Source organism: Pinus tabuliformis, chromosome J (genome assembly GCF_031772625.1).
Source record: "Pinus tabuliformis cultivar Carrire ecotype Pingquan chromosome J, CPIR1, whole genome shotgun sequence".
Taxonomy (NCBI): Eukaryota; Viridiplantae; Streptophyta; class Pinopsida; order Pinales; family Pinaceae; genus Pinus; species Pinus tabuliformis.
In genome coordinates, this window is record NC_142295.1 from 208,291,532 (window position 1) to 208,309,852 (window position 18,321).

Sequence of the window (18,321 nt, forward strand, 5' to 3'; positions counted from 1 at the left end):
AAGATCTACTCAAAAGAGTAGTCCACTGGTACCATGCACGTGCATCTAGCCATCCAAGAGAAAGGTGAACGCTCGATCTCGCTGGTGCCTCGCTCGCTTGAGATGGAAGTTGACCGTGGTAGCTCTTCTGTGTGGATGTGTAGTAGGTGGATCTTCGCTTCTCTCGATCTATCATGCGAGGGTTGTTGTCCACGTGGCTAATTGATTGTCATCTTGATGGTTGTCTTGCGGGGTGATGTGGGTGATGATATGTTGAAGTTTTAACCCACGATGGCTTTTTCTTTACTTCACCCTACTGTGGTGGCTGTTGTGGTGTCTTCTTTTTCAATATGACTTCAACCACTGAGCCCTCCTCTGATGTATCATCACATGTAACTTTTTCTTCTTCAGCCTCTGTTTATGTTTGATTGTTGATCATCAAAGGCTCATCATCTGATATGTCAGCCCTTGGAACATCTTCTGCTTCAACCTCCATGTGCTCTACCTGTTTATGGATGGAAATATCCTGTAATGTAATTTTCTTCTTTTTCTACCATAGCTTCAGGAATTTCTTCTGCACATTAATATTGATAGTACCCGCAGATTCCATCCAAGGATATCCCAAAACAACATCCATATCATCCATCTCTGACGTATAAAAATCACCATGCAACACATACTTATCCACAGAAATCTTCAAATCCTTGTACAATAGAACATCCTCATCATCCACCTGTGTGTTTTCAATGTGTGTTCCTGGAACTTGCAATTTTTTTACCAAATTAACATTGATAAAATTATGCTTGCAACTAGGATTTATAGAAACAATGATCTTCTCTTTCTGAATCAATCCATGAACCTGCAATACAGAGATACCAGCAAAAAATAACCCTTTTGGTTCATTGGTTTCCTTCTTTCCTGTAAAAATAAAATCTTTGCTAGGTTGTGTGTCTGTTGGTGGGCTCCAGTATTGTAGCAATAATGCTACAACTCCTGGAGCTTCCTTCTTTAATTTTATCAACCCGGTAGTTCGTAACAAACTTGGAAGCGACGGTGTTGTATGCACAAGTACTAGCTCTTGTCGCAGCTGTCACTTGGTCAGCTGGCACAAGTCCGCTAGGGGCTCAAGCCAACTTCTATGAGCTCTTAGAAGAAGCTTTTGAACTGATGGGCGAAAGCTAATATCAAAAGAAGCTAATCTATTTGCAAAAAGGAACTGAAAGCCAACAAGAAACGCAAACCCTAGCAAACCCTAATTCTACCAGCTAGTCTTACTGATGCAGAGATGGGGATGCAAACTACTGAAAGCGATGCCATTACTTCTATGAAGGTGAAATGCAGGTGTTTAGACTACCTCTATCTGAAGAAAACACTTTTTGTATTTTTGTTCCAATTATTAGAATTATCATGCATGTGCTTTTAACTAGCTTTTTACTATGCCGAGGTGGATCAAGGAGGTGGAAGGTTTGAAAAAGGTTGGGAAAGTTCAGAGAGGGTCTAAGGGGTCCCTAACACCCTTCCAGAGAGTCTCACAAAGTTTGGCTCCCAAGAAACCGTGCTTATGAGCCTCTACAGGAAGTCTGCAGGGGTTCTACAGGATCTTTCAGAACTTCTACAGGATGTTCACTAATTCCTACAGGATGTTCTACAATCGGATTTTTGGGTGATGGGTGAGTGGAAGAGGCTGCATGGGTGGATAGGGAGGTAGGAGAGGGGTTTGTAATGACTTAGGGACAGAGAGATTAGATGAAGAGGGGGTGTGCAAAGCTAGGTTGTCTTGAAGAGGGCAGAGGGAATGGAAGGCAGAAGAAGGTAGAATAACGAGGGTAATAGAATAGTTGAGAGACAAGGGGTCTAATTGGGAGATGAGTAGTTGGCCTGGGCACGACTTAGAAGGACAAGAGAGTGAGGGAGTAGCACTGCACAGTGTAAACGAAACAAATCATCCACGTCCTGCACATAACCGAAATATTATTAACCTATTCTAACTGTTTAATAAAACCAATGAACAACAACGTTATTTCTAAGGAGAATCATGCATGGTACTGAAACAAAGAAACATTCCAAGAGATCTGAACACATGGACACTTCTACAAACAAAAATATTGCATCAAAGATTGCATGGACACGTAAACCAATGTTTTTAGTGGGCAACACTGTCTGCAATTCCAGCCCCTAGAAAGAGGTGAAAATGAGTGTGCAGTCAACCCTTCTTTGGAACTTTTATTAATTCTAATCGGGTCACTCTATTCTAAACAGCTGAAGCAACTCTGTCTTATAAAACTGACCTACTGAACCACACCAAGAAATCTAACTCAGCAAACTACGTTTCAATTGCATGTATAGGGAAAAAAATATAATGTTGAAAGAAAGATAACAATACAAAGGAAGGAGGCATTAGGCTCTCAGGTTGGGCCCAACCCCGAGAGCTATGGCACCTTTAAGAACTCAGAACTAAACTCAAATCTGCCTGCTTCCCATTAAAAGATAATAATCATAAGTCAAATAACATGCCAATAATGGCTACAAAAGAGCAAAACCGAGCTAGCAGCTCGTAGTCCAGAATGTGCAACAAGGTTTCAAAAGTCCTTTTCGAAGGCTAAAGCCCTATCATTTATACATCTCGAGGCCCCAAGTTGGCCTCCTAAATCAGTGGGACTTGGCTGACCAAACTAGGAGTGAACTGTTGCTTCCTCAAAATCCGTTTGGCTGCCTTCTAGATCCGGTTGTGGTGGCTGTCAGAGCTCGGAGTTGGGGGTGAAAATCCCGAGGAAGTCCATTTAATGCTGTGGACAACCCTCCTACGAATCCTCAACCCCATCTTGGCTGTCTCCTAGCCCTCATCTGCGTGGTTTTGCTCCATTAAATGTCAAAAAACCTTAAATAAGCACGTGTTAGCCACCTAGGAATAGTGACTGCCCTTATTCGTACAAATGACATAAATATACTAAAAAATGATGCATAAGTTATGAAAAATGAAGGGTTGAGCAAGGGTAGTTAGGCCAAATGAGCCCAAAATGTTACCAAATTTGGGCTCATCATCACCCCCCAGCTAAAATGATTGCTCATCCTTGAGCAACTAATCCAGCTCCTCGTCCTTCATTGCTTTCACTGCCACCCTCACATCCCAGGCCTCTGAAGTGGTCTCCTCCTCACTGGCATGGAACCTAGCCTTCCTTTCCACCTCTTCCCACTGCTTTTTCTCTTCTTTTTCTGTGCTGCCTTCCATCAATCCTAACAGCAGAGGTGGGCTTAGCTTAAGGCCAATCCAGCTGGCTTGAAGGTTTTGTATGGACTTTTTGTAGAGGGGCTCCCGTGCTAGAGCTTCCCTCATTCGAGTTGGAGTATGGTATTCTCTGATTTAAAGGCTGTGGGACAATGAGTTCCATCGGTGGGTGCAAGCATGAACACAGTTGTCCCCTAATAGTCGCTCCATATCCTCGAAATGTGCTATGGCTTGTGCCTGCTGATCCATATATTTCAATAAAGTTTGAGGTTTGGTGGCTAAGTGTTGGTGGGCCGATATCAACGCAGTGGGATCCCCTGGCTCTGCTCTGATCAGCAGTGGCTCATGTAATTCTCGGTTCATGACCTCCTTGACTTCTGCTGCCCTCTTTTCTTCATGGTTCAACCATGAGGCAAATGCCATCAATTGCATATCCCCTACAACTGTGTTGGGATCCCATGTAGTCACGTTAGGAAGGGCAAAATTATGGAGATAGAACTCCGAGAGTTTGGCCTTATCCTCTGATGAGCTGCTATTACATAACGCTGTGAACTGCTGCGTGTCTTGGAGTTGGGAGATACCCCTCTGCGCTAATGCGTTGATTTGAAATTGCAGCCACTGGTCTCGTAGGTACAGGCCATAGGATTTGGCCGGTTGTCTGCATTGTATAGCATCCACGGCCCAACTGGCCATGCAAGCCAGTTGTGCCTCTTTTTGCTGCAACTGCTGTTTGAGAGCTTGTATCTCGATTTGTGCTTGCAGTTCCCCTTCCTGTAGATGCAAGGTTGGCTCCCCAAGACCGACTTGCAGTCCTTCTCTGCCTTGATGTTCTGCTGTAGTGTCCCTTGAGGATGTGCCCTTGTCCTTCTTCAGCTCCTGTAGCTGCAGTCTAAGTTTCTCGTTCTCTTCCTGTAGAAACACCCGCTGGCAGTTTGCCACGTGTTTGGCCATAGCTAATTCTTTTCGTGCCTCCTTGAGTTGTTCCTCCAAGGGGCCTATATCAGCCACTCCTTTTGATTTAGCTATTTTCATCCACGTGTGAGTTCTCACTCTTTCTTCCTCCAACGCGAAGAAAAGTGGCACCGTGAATTTCTGTGGTATAATTTTTCCAGCTTCTAAGAAGTTATAATATGAGCTCAAACTTAGCTGGGGACTAGGCTTCGGAATATGCTCTTTCTCTTCTTCTCTTGGTGGCTCTACTTTGTCTTCCCTACGTGGTGATGAGGGTGCCTCTCCCTCCATTCTCTCTGTCTCCTTAAGCCGGGCTAAGGTTTCCTGTAGAGCGGCCTCAGCATCCTGTAGCTGGTCTTGTGAAGCCAACATGTCCATTCTCTCTTTCCAAGTGGTTGCCTTCGGGCTCCCCCGCTCATAAGTGACTGATATTTTTGAGGGGGACCTCTCCCTGGGCGAAGTAGGGGCATCCTCTATAGTAATTGGGCTGCTGGATGGAGGCTGTGGCCTACCTGTTTTGATTCTCACACTTCTCTGGGCTTTAAAATACAGAGGGATCTCCCTCTTTCACTTTTCCTTCATCTTAGGAGGTGTACTAAGGGCGGCCAGCACAGCTGCTGCCTCCCTTGCAAGAATTTCGGCTCTCTTCTCCTTTGATTTTCCTTTCTCAGGGCTTCCTGTAGAAGGCCCTGTATCAGCTGATTTCTGGCTTCCTGTAGAAGCCATTTTTGGTTTTCCTGTAGAAACAAGTGGCACCGTTTTAGCTTGTTTGACTGCGGGTGCTTTGCTTTTTGACTTGGTTGGGGCTGCTGTCGAGGTGCCTTTACTGACGTGGACTTGCTCAGTCCTGTCCACCCTACTTTGTAACCTTTTCTCCCTGGGTGTCAATGTGGATTTGTCATCCTTCTCTTCGGCAACCTTTTTCTCTTGTTTCCCTTTTTGCTCTTTATTCGGTGCTTTGGCCGCAGGTTCTTGGCTTTTCCCTTTCTTCTCTGTGTGTACTGGCTCCTTTTCCTCGCTGCTGGAGGAGGTGAGCTCCTCGGTCAACATTTTTATATCGCCATCCTTAGTTAGATTCCGGAAGGCTTCCCACGAGAGAGGGACTTTGTATGTGTGGAGTGCATCCTCCACGAGGAGCTTAATGAGCCCATGATGAGCTACCTGGTCTGGCGTGCCCTCTCGTAATTTGGTGGCACATTCAGTCATAGACTGTAGGAGGAAGTAGGGAATACTTAGTTTGCTTTCTGCAGGTAGGTCCATCTGGTGCCTCAATTCTGTGAGTAGCCGGAAATGGTACCCATAGACAATGCTGAACCGTCCTTCGCAGGTGATGTATTTCATAATTTGGAGGCTAACCTCACTCCAAAGTGGCTGTAAGCTAGTTCTGCGAACCCCGTTCTTATCTTCTGAGAATTGCTCCTCTGGGGGGAAGAACTCCTTTTGAGCCTTCTGGCCTAATTTCCTCTCCTCCTTGTCCCACGGTACCCCCATTGGGAGCTGAGTGACTCTGCTGATAAACTGTGGGGTGAGTCTGAGACTCAAACCCCTGAAATTGGCAGTGGCCAGCGTTTTTGATTTTGGCTTCAGAGCTCGCAAGAACTCCTCTGCCACCTCATCATCATAACCTTGAAGTTTGTCGCAGAACGACATCCATTGCGCACGAGTGAACAGTTCCACCACCTCAGGGTTCTCCCTTAGTTTCTTTGAGTCTGTCGGTTCCTTTCTGATGAATCCACCCGGCATGGTGAAAGCCTGCTATGTTAACCGGAGGTGGCGGGTGCGTATCAAAAGATGGCCTTTCAAATTTCTTTGGGACAGAGCGTAGAATTACGCCTCTGTCACGCACACAATTCGTGAAGATTATCTACAGATGAGCCTTGACAGGGGCTCAATTATAAATCACATCCTGTAGAAAACCCCACATATACTTCGACGACAATTCATGCAAAAGGAAGATGACGCTTGCAACTTTATGCTCAGACTGTAGTTTTACATTTTTGAAGACGTCGACTTCGCCACCCTTTAAACCAATTGCATGGGAGGAACGGGTTCAGGCTTACCTTTTCCAATTCGCCACCTTTGACGTGAAGGGACCAATTTTCCTCGTGGCAGTGAGCTTCCTGTAGCGTAGCTTTCTTGTAGAAGTAGCGCACGGGTTCCGGAGAGCACAACAGTGGTTCTACGCCTTCTGTGCCGCTACCAGACGTTCGAACAAGCTGAAGACTTGGAGTAACGAGCTTCAGAGAAATTCAGACGCTCACTCGACTTCAAAACGGCTGATGATAAATGAGTGGAGTGGCGATCTAGCCGGTGGATTTGAATCCTTGCGGAATTCGTGGCGCGGGGGTGAGCTGTCCCTGCCGGACCATTGGACGACGTCACCTACTCATTTCACTGCAAGTCTCCCTGACTGCCGCATCATTCCCTGCAGCTCTGCCACCGCCATTTCCGTTAACTCGCCGCTTCTCCCCGACTGGACATTCCTCACGTGTCTATTACCCATTTTGCTTGCCACGACCACCACTTTCCAAATCTGACTAGACCATCTGAATGGTCGTCGTGGAAAGTTGAATGGCCATTCGACTGCTCAACCCATTCATTTCCACACTTGCAAACATTTCAGAGTATTATTCATGTAATTTGACGAAAAAAGGGTGAGGCACTTACCTGTGTGGCCGCGACATGATTTTCAGGTTTCAGGACGATGGCGATTAGATTTGCTCGCTGCTGCTATTTGTACAGGCCCGGGGGTCCTTCCTTTTCGCAGACTGCTGATGGTTACGACGCTTATTACCTGGCTGTGGGTGGTGCATGTGCCCGCTCTATGTGTTGCAGGCGTCGTGATGGTGTACACTTTAGCTGGCTGAACTGCTACAGGATTCCTATAGGATGTCCTGTAGCAGTTTTTCCTCCTCGGGTGCATGCTGAATGGCGGAGACGGTGGCATCACGGTCATGATCGCAGGGCCCTCGGATGGCTTTGATAAGTATTCCATGGTATCTCTGCATTTTTTTTCCCATTTGAGAATCGCTTCCTCTGATAATTCAGTGTTCTAATTTGACTGTGCAGGTATTTCCATTGCATGGCAACTGGGGTGGTAGAAGGAGGTGACAGCAGTGCGTGATGGAGAAAATATTAGCTTGCATGCCTCCGTGCCGGACCTCGGGCATTAGATCTCCCCACACAATTAGTTCTGGGCCGTCCAAAACTTCTACAGGAAGTTTCCTGTAGAAATACAGAACTTCCTGTAGAAAGTCCTGTAGCTTCCTGTAGAAGACTAAACTGTGATCAAATCGTGCCCAGACCTTGGAGAAGATGAGTGTTTCCGGAGGGGGTGCTGGTGAGGTCACCTGGTAGCATAGTAAGGACCCTTGTCTTTGAGTTGAGGGACCTCTTTTCCTTCATAGAATACCTGCAACCTGCATGCATTGCCACATTGTGAACTTGCTATCCCTGTTTTTTTGTTTTTTTTTTTTGAAAGACAGCAGGGGCGCCTCCATGAGGTTTTCACCCTTACTATCTGCCTTGAGCGCCTCAGAGAAGTTTTCACTCAAGGGTCTTTTTCAAACCCCTTTTTTTTGAAAGACAGCAGGGGCGCCTCAATGAGGTTTTCACCCCTACCATCTGCCTTGGGAGCCTCAGAAAGGTTTTCACCCAAGGATCTTTATTTTTTTTTTTTAATTTTTTTTTTTTGAACTCAGGGTATGCCCAAAACAGAGGCAGAACCTTTCTCGATGACCAGCACCGATTTTTCCACAGTTTTGATGAATTCTTGCCTTGACAGAGGCTTTCTGTAGATCTTCAACCGATGCCCATTGACAAGCATAGGGATGGCCTCCTCATCAATGGTCCGAATAAGAACAAATCCATTGGCATTACATTTTTCCACTGCATATGGTCCCAGCCATCTGGTTCTCAGCTTCCCCTTGAAATCTTTATGCCTGGAATCATACAACAGTGCCCAATCTCCTGGCTGAAATTGCTTGTCATTGAGGTGTTGGTCATGCCACACCTTCCTCTGAAGTTGAACCACTTCTGAGTGGAGAAGGGCCTGCATTCGGTGCTCATCCAATCCATTCAGCTGTAATAACCTTTCTTGTTGGGCATGGCTGAGATCTAGGTCCAGCTGAGCTGCCATCCTCAAAGTGTTGTACTCGAATTCAATTGGCAGCAGAGCTCTCTTCCCATAGACCAGCTCATAAGGTGTGAAGCCGGTTGTGGTCTTCCAAGTGGTGTTGTAAGCCCACGTGGCCTCAACCAGGCGATCTGCCCAATCTTTTCTACTGCTGCTCACCACCTTAGTCAAGATCCCTTCCAATGCTCTATTGGTGACTTCCACCTGCCCATTTGCTTGAGGATGATAGGGGGTGGAATTCCTATGCTTGATTTTGTGATGAGCTAGTAGGTCTTCAATTAAGTTGGAGGTGAACTGGCTTCCTTGATCGGTGACTAGCTCTCTTGGGTAGCCAAATTTGTAGAAGATGTTTTCTCTTAAGAACTCGGCCACCTTTTCTTCTGTCACTGCTTTGATTGCCTTGGTTTCTGCCCACTTTGTCAGGTAGTCTGTGCACACAATGATGTAAGACCTCTGCCTCGAAGGAGGATTGATTGGACCCAAAAAATCCATACCCCACTTCTCAAATGGCTCAAGAGTCACTTGAGGTTGGAGAGGCATTTCATCCCTTGGAGTCGGTTTCCCCATCCTTTGGCATCGGTCACACTGGCTGATATACCTTCTGACATCTTGATGAAGCGTGGGCCAATAGTAGCCTGCCTGCAGGATTTTGAAGGCAGTCCTCTTTGCTGCAAAATGTCCTCCACAAGGCCCGTCATGACAGGTGAGGAGGATATCAACGACTTCCTCCTCCCTTACACAATGCCTTAAGATCTGATCAGGGCCAAGCTTGAACAGGTTTCCCCCGATCCAAGTGAATGAGGCGCTCTTTCTGACGATTCTACTCTTTTCTCTTGAGGATAAGTGCGGAGGGAACTGTGCTGAAACAAGGTAGTTTGCTATATCAGCAAACCATGGAGAGAGTACTGAAATAGCAAACAGATGTTCATCGGGCATCTGGTCATCCATTGTTCCATCCTCATCTGCAGGTAAATCCAATCTAGACAAAAAGTCAGCAACAACATTTTCTTTACCTGGTTTGTCAACGATAGTCAAATCAAACTGCTGCAACAAAAGTAACCATCTAATAATACGAGCATTCACATCTGGTTTATTCATTAAATATCTAATTGCAGCATGATCAGTATGTAAAAATGTTTGATAGCCAGTGATATAATGTCGGAACTTGTTCAGTGCATGGACCACGACCAAGAATTCTTTCTCAGTTACAGTGTAATTCAGTTCTGCCTTGGATAGGTTTTTGCTGACAAAGCAGATGGCATATGGAAGTTTTTGTTCAACTTGTCCTAAGGCTGCCCCTATGGCTTTGTTCGAGGCATCAGTGTGGATGTGGAAAGGTAGGGCCCAGTTTGGACCTCTCAAGATTGGGGCAGACACCAACTTGTCCTTTAATTCATTCAGAGCCTTCTGACAATCGTCAGTCCATTTAAACTCAACATCCTTTGCCAAGAGGCTAAACAATGGCGAGGCTAGCTTGCTGAAGTCTTTAATGAATCTCCTATAATACCCTGCTAATCCTAAGAAACTTCGAACATCTCTTACCTTCTGAGGGGGTGGAACCTTCTTGATGAGAGCAATTTTGTTAGGATCCACTTGTAACCCTTGGCAAGAAATGGTATGGCCTAGCACGGTCCCTTCAGTCATCAGGAATTCACACTTTTCAGGACTAAGGGACAGGTTCATCTCAATGCACTTGGTTAGGACTTTTCCCAGATTGGACAATGCTTCCTGGAAGTTGGACCCATAAGGAGTGAAGTCATCCATATAGATTTCCACCGAATCATGGACCAGCTCAGAAAAGATGCTCAAGACGGCTCTCTGGAAGGTGGCAGGAGCATTGCATAGTCCAAAGGGAAGAACTCGGTAAGCAAAGGTACCCCAAGGACAAGTGAAGGTGGTCTTATCTTGGTCTTTCGGGCTGATTTGGATCCGGTTGTACCCGCAAAACCCATCTAGGAAAGAGAAAAACTTCTTTCCTGCCAGTCCATCCAACACTTGATCTATGAAAGGTAGAGGAAAATGGTCTTTCTTGGTAGCTTTGTTCAGTTCTCGGTAGTCCACATAGATTCTCCACTTCCCATTTTTCTTGGGAACCGACACCAAAGGGGAAACCCAGTCGCTATCCGAGATGGGGTAATGAATCCAGCATCCAACAGTTTTTGTAATTCCTCCTTGACGATGTCCTTAAGGGCTGGATTCATTCTCCTTTGGGGTTGCCTAACCGGTTTACAGTCTTCTTTGATGTAGATGTGATGGGTACAGACCGAAGGATGGACTCCTTTCATCTCCTTATAGCTCCAAGCAAAAACATCTAGATGACTGGCCAACAGACTACACAGCTCCTTTTCCTGGGAAGGAGATAAGGAGGAGCTGATCTTTAACGTTCTCTCAGGACCGAACTCCACATTTTTGACTCTGGGAGTGACGGGGTCGGTCACACAAAGGTCCACTAAGGTGCTGGCTTGGGCATCCTCCACCAATTCTTCTAAGGACAATGCACTGGGAGGTGGAGTCTGAATCAAGGTCTCAATCAAATCATCCTTGGTTGGGAGGCTTCCCCTAGTGGTGTCTAGGGTGCACAAAGGTGTTGAGTACACCTCGTCCTCTTCTCCTTCCTCCAACCAAAGTGGTAAGTCATGCTCTAATAAGGGTTGGGCAGGAGGGTACAGGACTAGCTGCTTGGACATAGGACCATTTTTGATGGTCATGTTTCCTGCACGGCAGCTTATGTAAGCATCTGCAGTGGCTAACCAAGGCCTTCCCAAAATGAGAGGGTATCCAGTAAGCTTTGCCTTTGGTTGCAGAACCAAGAAGTCTGCGGGGTACTCCCAAGAGTCAACCGAGACCAAGACATCCTCTACGATCCCTTCGGGAGTCACAGTGGAGCGATCTGCTAGTTGTAGGACTGTCGAGGTATTTCTCAGGGAACCCTGAAGGTTGAGTTTGAGCATGGTATCTCTGGTCATCACATTAATGGCAGCCCCCAGATCAATCAATGTGTGAGGTATGATGGTGCCATTGATGTGGACATCCACTACAGGACTCCCAGGATCCAGATACTTTGGGCAGATGACCTGCCCCAACATAAAATCAGACAGTTGTCCTATGACATTGATGGTTGAAGCATCTCTTTTTCGCCTACCTGGGTGTCTGAAACATTTTTCCTTAACCAGTTTGTTGTATATCGGTACATCTTTGATGGCTTGGAGAAGTGGTATTTTCACACACAACTGTTTGAGTTCCCCCAGAAGCTCATCCTCCTCTGGGTTGGGTTGTGTGGTGGCTGTTAGTCTCTCAGGAAAGGGTGGAATAGCCTTTGGTTCACTTTCCTGTTTATCTTCCTCGTCCTCTGGGGGAGGAGGTTGGCGATCCGGAAGAGTCTTTCCAGATCGCAGATTGATCTCCTGGATCTCCACAGCATAGGTAGGGCATGATGTTTCCCTAGTATATACCTGCTGGGCTTGTCTGTTGTTGGGGTTCGGGTTCGGTTGAGCAGGCATTTGGGGTTGCCTTAGAGGAGCAGGAGGTAATGGTTGTGGTTGAGCCGGTGGTGGAGGCAAAATGGCAGGAGGAGTATTGTACTGGGGCCTCCACCCCGGTTGAGGCGTATTCCACTGAGGTTGTCGCTGGGCATGTGAGTGAAACGAAGGGGTAGTGGGCTGAGTATGGTACTGAGGTGGGTAAGACCATGGAGGAGGTATAGACCAGGAAGAATGAACAGGGGGTCCCCAGGAAGGCATAGGAGCAGATTGGTTGGGGTTGTAATAGGTTTGGGGTGTCCCTTGCATCCCCTGTTGGTAAGGTCTAGGTCCATGTGGCCTCCTTTGGTTGAGGAAATAGAGGGGTTCAGTGGGCGCTTCTGTCCCTTGATACATGGCTTTAAGCCCAGGTAAGGTTGGACATTGGTTTGTGGGGTGGTCCTCCTCACAGACAAAACATACCTCAACCGAATGTAATGGGCACTCATTCTTAGGGTGTTTCCTTGTACACCTAGGGCAGAAGATAGCCAAAGCCCTCTCAGCTTCCTCTTTCTTCTGCTGGATTCGGAATGTATCAAGTTGCATGGCGATGGTCTGTCTCACCTCACTCTTGAGGTCCTCTAATTGATTTGCAAACTCATGTTTGGAGAAAGGAATACCAGCTGAGAGGGGGTTTCCTCTACCTCTTTTCCGGGCTGCCCTAGAGTGGTTTCTAAACACAGTTTTTATGTCCTCATAAGGCAGTTGGTAAATATCTCCTCCAGCTAGCATGTGAAGGGTATCTAAGAGGTCTTCCGGGACTCCTCGGAGCAGGACCAACTTAAGAGATTCAGGGTCATGTGTGCACCTAGCCCGTTTATAGCTAAGCTGGAACCTTTCCTCGTAGTCCTCTAAAGACTCATCGTTCCCCATGGTCATCCGAAAGATTTCTCCCTTGGTTTCCTTGGACCTACAGTAGTCCCGGTATTTGGTATTGAAGGCTTGCTGCATCTGGGCCCAAGTGGTGATACTGTTCCCAGGTAAGCCCATGAACCAGCGTAATGTTGCATCCTTGAGGGCAGAGGGGAAGAGTTTCAGTTTTTGCTCATCCTCGGTATAATCATAGGTTCGACAAAGGACTGCAAACTCAAACAGGAAGGTATCAGGATCTTCAGTAGTCAGTCCATGGAAGTGAGGTAAAGCGGAGGGGCTGATGTTCTTCATTTTCATGTCCCCATTGGTCTCTCAGATGGGGAAGGCACCTTCAATTCTCTCATCTTCTCCCCTATTGTCAGCCATAGCTTCAGATGGAGTGGTCTCTAACTCTTCTTCTGCTATAGGATCTTCGTATATCTCAGGAGGTTCACCTATAGGTTCTTCTGGAACACTGTCACCAAAGAAGAGAGAATGGTGACTTAGTGATGTGGTGGGGGTGTTGGGTAAGAATTTGCCTGTTTTATCTCGGTTTCTACGAAGCATGAAATGAAAAGACTTCTGATTGCTTTTGTTTTTTTCTGGTACCTGCAAAACTAAAACAAATTGAACTGCAACTAACTATCTTGCTGAAATGGAAATGCGGAATTGAAATGAAAGCATGAAAGAATTAATCTATTTTGCTCAAATGAAATTGCAGGAATGAAATGCTAAGCTATGCTTTGCAGAATTGAAATGTTAGTCTACGCTTGCAGAAAGGAAATTGCGGAATTGAAATGTTAATCTATGAAAGCAGGAAATGTCTATGATACTTTTGCAGAAAGGAAATTGCAGCATGGAAATGAAATACTACTTAGCAGAAGGCGAGAGTAGGAAAGTAGAAGAAAAGCAACAATCACCAATACTCTGACGCTTCCCCGACAATGGCGCCAAAAAGATGGTGGGCTCCAGTATTGTAGCAATAATGCTACAACTCCTCGAGCTTCCTTCTTTAATTTTATCAACCCGGTAGTTCATAACAAACTTGGAAGCGACGGTGCTGTATGCACAAGTACTAGCTCTTGTCGCAATTGTCACTTGGTCAGCTGGCACAAGTCCGCTAGGGGCTCAAGCCAACTTCTATGAGCTCTTAGAAGAAGCTTTTGAACTGATGGGCGAAAGCTAATATCAAAAGAAGCTAATCTATTTGCAAAAAGGAACTGAAAGCCAACAAGAAACACAAACCCTAGCAAACCCTAATTCTACCAGCTAGTCTTACTGATGCAGAGATGGGGATGCAAACTACTGAAAGCGATGCCATTACTTCTATGAAGGTGAAATGCAGGTGTTTAGACTACTTCTATATGAAGAAAACACTTTTTGTATTTTTGTTCCAATTATTAGAATTATCATGCATGTGCTTTTAATTAACTTTTTACTGTGCCGAGGTGGATCAAGGAGGTGGAAGGTTTGAAAAAGGTTGGGAAAGTTCAGAGAGGGTCTAAGGGGTCCCTAACACCCTTCCAGAGAGTCTCACAAAGTTTGGCTCCCAAGAAACCGTGCTTATGAGCTTCTACAGGAAGTCTGCAGGGGTTCTACAGGATGTTTCAGAACTTCTACAGGATGTTCAGTAATTCCTACAGGATGTTCTACAATCGGATTTTTGGGTGATGGGTGAGTGGAAGAGGCTGCATGGGTGGATAGGGAGGTAGGAGAGGGGTTTGTAATGACTTAGGGACAGAGAGATGAGATGAAGAGGGGGTGTGCAAAGCTAGGTTGTCTTGAAGAGGGCAGAGGGAATGGAAGGCAGAAGAAGGTAGAATAACGAGGGTAATAGAATAGTTGAGAGACAAGGGGTTTAATTGGGAGATGAGTAGTTGGCCTGGGCACGACTTAGAAGGACAAGAGAGTGAGGGAGTAGCGCTGCACAGTGTAAACGAAACAAATCATCCACGTCCTGCACATAACCGAAATATTATTAACCTATTCTAACTGTTTAATAAAACCAATGAACAACAACGTTATTTCTAAGGAGAATCATGCATGGTACTGAAACAAAGAAACATTCCAAGAGATCTGAACGCATGGACACTTCTACAAACAAAAATATTGCATCAAAGATTGCATGGACACGTAAACCAATGTTTTTGGTGGGCAGCACTGTCTGCAATTCCAGCCCCTAGAAAGAGGTGAAAATGAGTGTGCAGTCAACCCTTATTTGGAACTTTTATTAATTCTAATTGGGTCACTCTATTCTAAATAGCTGAAGCAACTCTGTCTTATAAAACTGACCTACTGAACCACACCAAGAAATCTAACTCAGCAAACTACGTTTCAATTGCATGTATAGGGAAAAAAATATAATTTTGAAAGAAAGATAACAATACAAAGGAAGGAGGCCTTAGGCTCTCAGGTTGGGCCTAACCCCGAGAGCTATGGCTCCTTTAAGAACTCAGAACTGAACTCAAATCTGCCTGCTTCCCATTAAAAGATAATAATCATAAGTCAAATAACATGCCAATAATGGCTACAAAAGAGCAAAACAGAGCTAGCAGCTTGTAGTCCAGAATGTGCAACAAGGTTTCAAAAGTCCTTTTCGAAGGCTAAAGCCCTATCATTTATACATCTCGAGGCCCCAAGCTGGCCTCCTAAATCAGTGGGACTTGGCTGACCAAACTAGGAGTGAACTACTGCTTCCTCAAAATCCGTTTGGCTGCCTTCTAGATCCGGTTGTGGTGGCTGTCAGAGCTCGGAGTTGGGGGTGAAAATCTCGAGGAAGGCCATTTAATGCTGTGGACACCCCTCCTATGAATCCTCAACCCCATCTTGGCTGTCTCCTAGCCCTCATCTGCGTGGTTTTTCTCCATTAAATGTCAAAAAACCTTAAATAAGCACGTGTTAGCCACCTAGTAATAGTGACTGCCCTTATTCATACAAATGACATAAATATACTAAAAATGATGCATAAGTTATGAAAAATGAAGGGTTGAGCAAGGGTAGTTAGGCCAAATGAGCCCAAAATGTTACCAAATTTGGGGATCATCATCTGTCTGTGTGAGCTTATCCACAAGATTAGATTTACGGTCAAAGTGCTCTATAAGAGCTTGTTTGAAGGCATCCCAAATCAAAAACCTTCCATTGGAACGTTGATGCTCTTGCCACCATTGTCGTCTTTCATAATCCAAGTACATGCTTCCCACCATAAGCTGAGTCTCATTATCATAGACACGCTCCAAATATTTCTCCATTTGTGCTAGCCATCTAGCTTGATGAGAGCCATCAAATTTATACAAGTCCCTCAAAGCCCGATCTAGGGCCGCCATCACAAAAAATATTGGCAAAAATTTGAAATGGTCACAATTCCGTCAATATTGCTCAGAATCCCTATTATAAGCTGTTTTTAGAAATGGAACAATTATTTTTCATCTACCCATGTGGTAGAAATCTTGATCCAGGCACTTGGAATTTCAGATCTGTACTGCAACTCTCCCGCCGTCACCAAAATTTCTGCAAAAAATAGCTGATTTTAAATAAGCGATATCTCCCTCATCCGGACTCCGATTCGACTGATTTTTTTTTTTAATTTAGGTATCTTTTCACAAAGAATCCAGATCTACAATTAAATTTTGCAGATCTTGTGTTAGGACGTCCAGATCTGCGCCGCAATTTCGCTGCCCCAAAAAATTATCTACAACCCCACTGATTTTTAAATCAGTGATATCTCCTTCATCCGGACTCCGATTCGACTGATTTTTTTTTGAATTCGACTATTTTTGCACAAAGAATCCAGATCTGTAATTATATTTTACAGATATTGCATCAAAATGTACAGATCTGACCTGCAAAGTCGCCGCCCCCGAAACCCTGCAAAAAATTAAAAAAATCTCCACTTTTGTGCCCAATAAAGTGTTCTGATACCAATTGTTGTAGATCTAACCCAAGATATTATGATAATAGAAATAACCCAAGAATAACAAGATAGAAATGCATTTTTATTATCAAACCCTTAAGGTAGGGCAACACCATACATTCACTCCTTAAGGAAGGAGAACACTCCACAAGCCATATCCCTGTTCATACAATAATCCTTGACTCTCTCTCCTTGTGGAGTCTCTAGCCTCTATATAGGCCTCATACATACAATACCATGGGTCATTACCATGGTTCCTGTTGATGCCTCGAAAATCGCTGCAACAACATTGGGGGATAACCACCCGGTCCGGACCTTAAAAGCAGCTCCTTTTCCGTTTGGTGTGGTGGCTCCGATTGTTCATCTAGGTCCAGTTACCTTCTCCCTATTGCTATTGGTTTATAATGTATCTTTAACTACCAATAGAAGGACATCAGATCACTTCTCCTTGCTGATCAGGCAAGAGAATGACCCTTAAGCTGATTTGGGCTCAGCCAAGCCACAACTAAATTTTTGCCTCTTTGAAGAGAGGACTTAACAGAGTGTATAATTTACTCTAAATGCAAGTTTATTCTATGATGCAAGCAAAAGAAACTAATCTAAATCCTATCTTAATTAGGCAGATATAGATCTAACCCAACTAAGAGCAAGATAATTAAAATATTAGGATTTAAACATGTCTTGTTTATAATGAATATCAAGTTAATGAAGTAGTTCAATTAACTGATATTATGGTTACCAAAACACATTCTATTGAGACCTTAAAACTGAAATAATAAATCAACAACATTCAGGAAGTAGTTCTCAAAATGATATTGATTATTAAATCAATAAATCCAATAATTGAATAATGATATGTAGAAATAGTTCACACACATTATTATTCAATAAATCAGTTTCATAAGACAGATTTCAGAGTAAGTAGTTACTCCAAAATGAGAAATTAATCCATAAAAACAGAGATACATAATAACAAGATTGAGACAAATTACCCATATTGACAATAGTTCACAAACATGAATAAAATGACACATTCATATCACCATAAAATTAAAACTGATATTTGAAACAGTAGTATTAGAAATACCAATTTATTGCATCCATTTCTCTGTTCTTGGTCTCCAACAGCCCTTTACATTGCTTGAACTTCTGCCTTCAAAACTAGAGCCACAATAGTGCAAACTTTGTTTTCATGCATAATTCAATATACAAAGGGAAAATCCTCAATAATCCCCAGCTCTGAGATTTTTCACTCCTCCCTCCTACAACTTTAAATTCCAATTACAATAGTGCTTTTAGAAGCTCTAAAATTGCAGAGGAGAGCAGCCCCTTTTACCTTCTGCAATCTGTTATTTATAATATTTGTGAAGGAATTTTAGAGATGAGAGTTTGTTGAAGAGAAATCTGCCAAATATAATTTTACTTGCTCCTAATTCTGATCTTCAATTGCTGGAGCATTCTCATTGCTTCAAATCCTTTTCTCCATATCTTTTCCACTATTTTTCTGCAAAAGAAATCAAAATAAATTAAAATGCAATCAAAATATCATTTCTGGCAATTAAATCAAACCCAATCAAATTTTATTTAAATAAATAATTGAAAATAAAATATAAGCTCCGTATTGATGCTTGGAATGATTTGATTGGCAAAGGATATCATTGACCAATGGATCTGCAATTAGAAGAGGCTTTGGACAAATGAAATTGAAAACAATAACTCAGAAAATTGATTTTGTTTTCAAAATTCGGAG